This window comes from Sinocyclocheilus grahami, unplaced genomic scaffold (assembly GCF_001515645.1).
Source record: "Sinocyclocheilus grahami isolate Dianchi unplaced genomic scaffold, SAMN03320097.WGS_v1.1 scaffold2012.1, whole genome shotgun sequence".
In the NCBI taxonomy this organism is placed as follows: domain Eukaryota; kingdom Metazoa; phylum Chordata; class Actinopteri; order Cypriniformes; family Cyprinidae; genus Sinocyclocheilus; species Sinocyclocheilus grahami.
In genome coordinates this window covers 61,908-68,550 of record NW_015507191.1, presented here as the reverse complement: position 1 = coordinate 68,550, position 6,643 = coordinate 61,908, and the positions used below count along the sequence as shown (strand labels likewise).

Genomic DNA, 6,643 nt, shown 5'->3' with positions numbered 1-6,643 from the left:
TCTTTTATTTGTGTTACTTATTTATTTGATTTGGGGCTTGTTTTAAAATTTCAGTTTAGTTTTGTTATTTACATTTACATTATATTTAAATTTTGTAATTTAGCAGACGCTTTTATCCAAAGCGATTTACAAATGAGGACAATAGAAGCAATCAAAACCAACAAAAGAGCAGTAATATGCAAGTGCTATATTAGTATATTATTATAGTATTATATTTCAATTTCTCAAAGAAATGTGCAGTATTTTGTCCAAGCAATAATAAAAGGACAAATTTAATTTATAATTTGTCTTGAATCTCATTTTGTTAAAAAAAATTATAATAATCGTTTTGGGGTATGTTGTCTAGGCCTTTATCCATAGGGAATAACGTCACTGGCAGCCGTCTAACGTCCCAGGGGCAACTCCCACAGCAATATGGTAGAGTTGGTGCTCGCCATGGTTCTGGCTTGCACTCCCCTCAGCATGGTGGCGTGGGTATACCGTTCCCCATAGCGACCCCTAGAGGACGCAGTTCGAAGTTCCCATGAAAGGGAATGTCTCAGGTTACTTATGTAACCATGGTTCCCTGAGTAGGGAACGAAACACTGCATCCTCTAGGTTTCTTGCCATGCTGCAGACGCAAGCTTCAGGCGAAGAAGTGAATGATGTGTGCTCCCGGCGCCTATTTATACTATAGTCGCACCGGTAGTGACGTCATGGCTGTCGCCGGCCAACGAGTTGGTGTTTTTTCAATGTATGCTTCAGACACGGGTCACGACGAGGCGTTCCCCATAGCGACCCCTAGAGGACGCAGTGTCTCGTTCCCTACTCAGGGAACCATGGTTACATAAGTAACCTGAGACGATAACTTTGTTTACTTTGGGAATCTTACATGCCCAAATAAAAGAGAAAATTGTTTTATCAAGACAAAGATTTAGGCAGAAAAAAGAGAGAGATTGAAAGAGGAATAAAAGACATGGAAGAACATTCATTTTAATAGTCTCCACTCTCCCTACCAGAGAGAGAGGTAGGATGTCCCACGTTTTAAACCAAGTTTAATTTGTTCAATCAAATTGTTCATAAATATATAACTAAAAGAATGAGAAATATTTATCCCTAAATAACGAAACCCAGTAGAAGAAAAATGAAAGGGTAGGGCACTTTTAGGTATTTTCCTAGCTGCGTCATTTAAGGGGAAACATTTACTTTTTGTAAAATTCAATTTGTAAGCAGAAAAAGAGCCAAAGGTGTCAAGCAAGCGCATAACCTCATCAGCACAGCCTACAGGATCCTGGAGATATAGCAACAAATCATCTGCGTATAAAGAGACTCAATGTTCAGCGCCTCCCCTGCGGATGCCGGATATTAATGAGGAAGATTTTAAGGCAATAGAAAGCGGCTCAATTGCCAAAGCAAAAAGAAGAGGGGACAGAAGGCATCCCTGCCTTGTGCCCCGAGAAAGAGAAAAGAAAGAAGAACTGTCAAAATTAGTTTTAACACTTGTGGAGGGAGCAGAGTATAAAAGACGAATCCATGAAATCAAATTGTGCCGAAGTCAGATTTTCCTAAAACATTAAAGAAATAATTCCATTCTACGTGGTCAAATGCTTTTTCAGCGTCGAGGGATATAATCATTTCAGGAGCTACCGAAGTAAATGGCACGAACCATAGCTACATTTAGCTACATGCTCACTAAATATGGTTCTGTGTTTGATTTGGCCACTGTAGTAAAGCCATGGTTAGTCTTTGTAATGGGCTCGTAGTTCTGCCGACAGATATTTGGCAACACACGACAAAACTAATGGTGCTATACAGTTAGTAGCAATCACTGTAGATCCATAGTCTGTAATCAAATAATCACTTCCAGGACTATAGTATCATTTGTTAGAACGATTATATGTAAAGCATGGATATTGTGTGCATGTATGAAGCTTTGGGTCTGATTCGGGCTCAAACTGATAAGGTAAATATTGACAGCATTGTTTACAATCCCCCGGAGCACATGCAACTCCCCGTAATGGTGCGGGGCGTGACGTTTCTGTACAATGTGCACTTGGTGGTTAGTGAATCACAACACACTGGGCCAGCTAACCAATCTGAGCCCATTGAGTATTTCTGAGGGAGGGGCTTCATAGAACCAGGAAGTCAACAGACCGTTTCATGAGAACAGAAAAAGCGGTGTAGAATAAAGGTAAAATATGTGAAAAATAATTTTTTTTTTTTTTTTAAATGAAGCCTGAACACATGTTACAGTGCACCCCATAAACACAATCAAGCCTTTGAAAATAGCCGGTCGACCACCCCTTTAAATAAATGAAACCTCCCACAACACAACTCTTTAGTCTTACTAATTTAACTCCAGTGAACTTTCTTGGGACCACAGAATCTACAAATTGCCTATATGAACAATTCCATGCAAATGTCAACCTTACCATGAAAAAATAATTTTTTTACCAAAAGAACAAAACCCTGTTTAAGTTGTGCATTTAGGTCTGTATTTTACTGCATTAACGTGCTTTAAAATAAATTTGAAGGAAATCGCTGTTTATCCACCACATATGAGGGGTGCACCTATAGTACAATTACATTTTCATCCAACTATATTTCATGTTTTCAAATGAGAGATCAAAGGCTGCCCATTTTTTAAATTTATGTCAACAGTAAGCATTTTGTAGAAAGATGGAGACCTGACTGAAAAATTAATAAACTCACTTTGTCTAAACAGCGATGATTTTTTAATTTATAAGGGATAGATTTATGAGGTCAGGACTCTTCTGCACTGTGTCATGTCCGTAACATTTTAAAGATTAAGTTTATATCATATAATAATTATTAAGTTTATATCATATATTAATTATTAATGCAATTAACTTGAAACTTTCTGTATAAAGCCAACTTATATCTATTCAAATTTGATCAACAACTCATCTCCATTCTTTGCTCTTATCAACCATAATAATGCGTTACAGACGTGACCGTTACAGACGCTTCATATTAAATCATATGCATACCGGATGTTTACTACATTGCTGATGACTGATAAAGGTCTACTGCTGTGATCTGTTTCAGGCTTACTGCATTATAATATTTTACAAACGAATTAATTCTAATAACATTTTTTTAAATTGCACTCTCAACGAGAACATTGCGGAGATGTGACTGAAATCTAAGATAACTATACTGCACTGACCTGCAGCTCTACACTAGTGTACTTTACTCACATGCAGATGATCTGCAGTTTAAATGCACTTTAACTGTCTTACTTTCATTGTGAACAACAGTAGCTCAATATAGTGAAACGAGGTGAACATGGTGAAATGGAAAGAACAAGTAGTATTTCTATTTGTGGGGTAAGATAAGTGATTTTGTGTTATAGTTAACTGGGGATTTTCAGCACATCCATGAAAGCACAGATTATGTGTGAATTCATTAAAAATCATTGTTATGATATGAAGCTACTCAGTCCTACTTTTCCAACTTCACACTTCATGGATCTACATTTAAAAGCAAACAAACTTTATACATATATTGGCACTTTATTTTTGCAATGGGAGTTTTCAATATTGAGAATTCCTTATTATTTCTGTAATTCTGTAAATGCTGCTCGTTGTATTAAAGAAGTATATTATAGAGCTCATCATATAGAACTGTCTGCAGACGCATGAAGATGTTGAGTGATAGTTTCTGCCTCAGAGTAAAGAGTGCATGATGAGAAATACTGAAATCACAGACTCACTAATAAACAGTAAAATGAGAGAAACACGGTGTGACAACAATATCAGAATGAGCAGCTCTCCATGATTCACTGACAAAAACACACAAAGACACATCATCTGTTTGACCACGACATGAAGAGCTTTAAATAAAATCATCAAAACGACTTCAGCACAGCATTAAAGTCTCAGAATCTCAGAGCGACCAATGATACATCATAAGATGACACTCATACATTAAAATAACTAAAGAAAGCTCAAGCACTCACCTCAAACAATGTTTCTAGATATTTCTATTTCCTCCTCTGAACCGTTGTGTTGAACAGCAGCTCTGAAAGTTCTTTCACTTCCGTAAAACAACTGAAACCTGCTTCCTGCTTTCTTTCAGGAAGAGACATGAGAATCAGAAGAATGACAGTCAGAAATCAACACACACACACACTGATCTGGTTCCTTATTTATAAAGATGAATTCTCAGGAATCTGTACTGCTGTAGTTGCACAGATACTTCAGTGTAATTTCAACTACACATTAGGGATGAAGCCGAAGCTGACACATTTTTACAAAAAATGGAAAAGATACACAGTAATTTCATGTGCTTGCTGGTCTGAATGACCAGACTTAACTGAATTAGCTGACTTTCCAGCAGATTCATCACTTCAGTAGATTGAAATGTTTCCCACATTATTTGTATAAGAGTTTGGGCTGTTTAATATTAGGATTTTGTTAAAATCCCCCACCATGGCCCCGCCCTGCAACATCAAGCCCCGCCCCCAGCACCCCCCAGATAGAATAGGTGCGTTCGACTTCATGCGGCGCCGCGCAAACTGATCGGCGGCTGACTTGAAGCACAGCATTAAAGTCTCAGAATCTCAGAGCGACCAATGATACATCATAAGATGACACTCATACATTAAAATAACTAAAGAAAGCTCAAGCACTCACCTCAAACAATGTTTCTAGATATTTCTATTTCCTCCTCTGAACCGTCGTGTTGAACAGCAGCTCTGAAATTTCTTTCACTTCTGTAAAACAACTGAAACCTGCTTCCTGCTTTCTTTCAGGAAGAGACATGAGAATCAGAAGAATGACAGTCAGAAATCAACACACACACACACTGATCTGGTTCCTTATTTATAAAGATGAATTCTCAGGAATCTGTACTGCTGTAGTTGCACAGATACTTCAGTGTAATTTCAACTACACATTAGGGATGAAGCCGAAGCTGACACATTTTTACAAAAAATGGAAAAGATACACAGTAATTTCATGTGCTTGCTGGTCTGAATGACCAGACTTAACTGAATTAGCTGACTTTCCAGCAGATTCATCACTTCAGTAGATTGAAATGTTTCCCACATTATTTGTATAAGAGTTTGGGCTGTTTAATATTAGGATTTTGTTAAAAATCCCCCACCATGGCCCCGCCCTGCAACATCAAGCCCCGCCCCCAGCACCCCCCAGATAGAATAGGTGCGTTCGACTTCATGCGGCGCCGCGCAAACTGATCGGCGGCTGACTTGAAGCAGTGCATGCCGGTTAGAAATTTTGTCCGACTTGAACCGGCGCCGACGCCACGTCACTGTCATGTGTGGCATCAAAGTACCGCGATAGCCTTTCGAGAGCAGCCGGCTGACTCAGCTGGCGCAGTTTCTCAAAAGCGACTGCAGGAGTGCTGATGACGACACAGCTGTTTCACAATTGGCCAAATTCACCACATGACAACAATGACATGTGTTTATAACATCTTCAAATCCAATACTGCTCATAAATCTGTGTTTTTAGAACAGTAAAAGCTTTTTTTACTGTAGTCGCAATGTTATATTGAGTCACGTTTATCATGAAAGCATATATACCCCCACTTTATTAGTATTTAAATAGTATATATTTACGTTGAACTTTATTCTGTTCTTGAACAGATGGTGCTGTATTAAACAGTATATAAAAAGTGTTTCTGTTGCTCATGAAAATGTTTCTGAAACGTCTGTGTATTTGACAAATATTGCATTTAATTCACTTCATCTGTGATAGAGTATGCAAACACCGCGAGAGCGTCACTAACGGGAGCAGAAATGTTCAGCTTGACGGCTCCGTTTTCAACTCCGCCCCCGACTGCAAGCGGCTATTCTTGCTGACTGCCGTCTGTAGCGGTGCTTCAAGTCGAATGCACCTAATATGTTCCCACAGCTATGTAATTATATAAGAAACCGGCTCGAATGTAGTTCCATGGACTCTCAACTTTAATTCCTGATTTCCCTGCAACCCATAACAACCCAGGTACCTCCCATATATGCATAATGAAGGTAGATTGAGGTCTCTGCAGAGCAAAAGTGGGCGTTTCTGACATTGTGGGTGTTTTCAAACTGATGGGTGTTTCTAGATGATGCAATGAAAATGATCCCCCTATAACCTAACCCCACCCCTAAACTTAACTGTCACTATAACATCAGCCAATCAGGTAACATGGTCGAAAATGCCCCTCTGTTTTGTCCTCACCCACCGATCTGGTAACTCTTCTTCAGCAACATCTTCAACAATTCACATTTACTTGCCGGCAACCCGCCAAAATAAAAGCTTTAAAAAATATGAAAATTCATATAAAAAAATATTTTGTTTTTAAATATTAGCATTGAATTTTTAAGGGTACTATAAAATAATTTTATTTTGATTTAATATATAATAGTATCATCATACTCTAATGTTGTTTATTGTTTTCTTTAAAAATACAATACAAAGTAAGTGCAATAATACTATTATCACTATTATTATTTTATTTTTATAATTATATTTAATGAGTTACACTATGTGCAGTGTGAGCACCAAACCAAATCTCCAGGGGCCTCATTTATCAACAGTGCGTACGCACAGATGTGTTTGTAATGAGTGCATAAGAACAGTTTCAGGCGAAGTGTGGGATCTACCAACTTGTACTCATACGTGGGAATGTGTGT

The 6,643-nt window shown here is 38.1% G+C and overlaps 1 protein-coding gene across 1 annotated transcript in view; it reads right to left on the bottom strand.

Moving 5' to 3' along the window:
- Positions 1-4,026, bottom strand: part of LOC107573707 (NACHT, LRR and PYD domains-containing protein 6-like) — a 21,732-nt gene extending 17,706 nt beyond the window's left edge. The window contains exon 1 of the mRNA XM_016260152.1: positions 3,962-4,026. The gene's annotated coding sequence lies outside the window, so the exon portion shown is untranslated. The remainder of the gene's footprint in view (positions 1-3,961) is intronic.
- Positions 4,027-6,643: the final 2,617 nt, after the last annotated feature.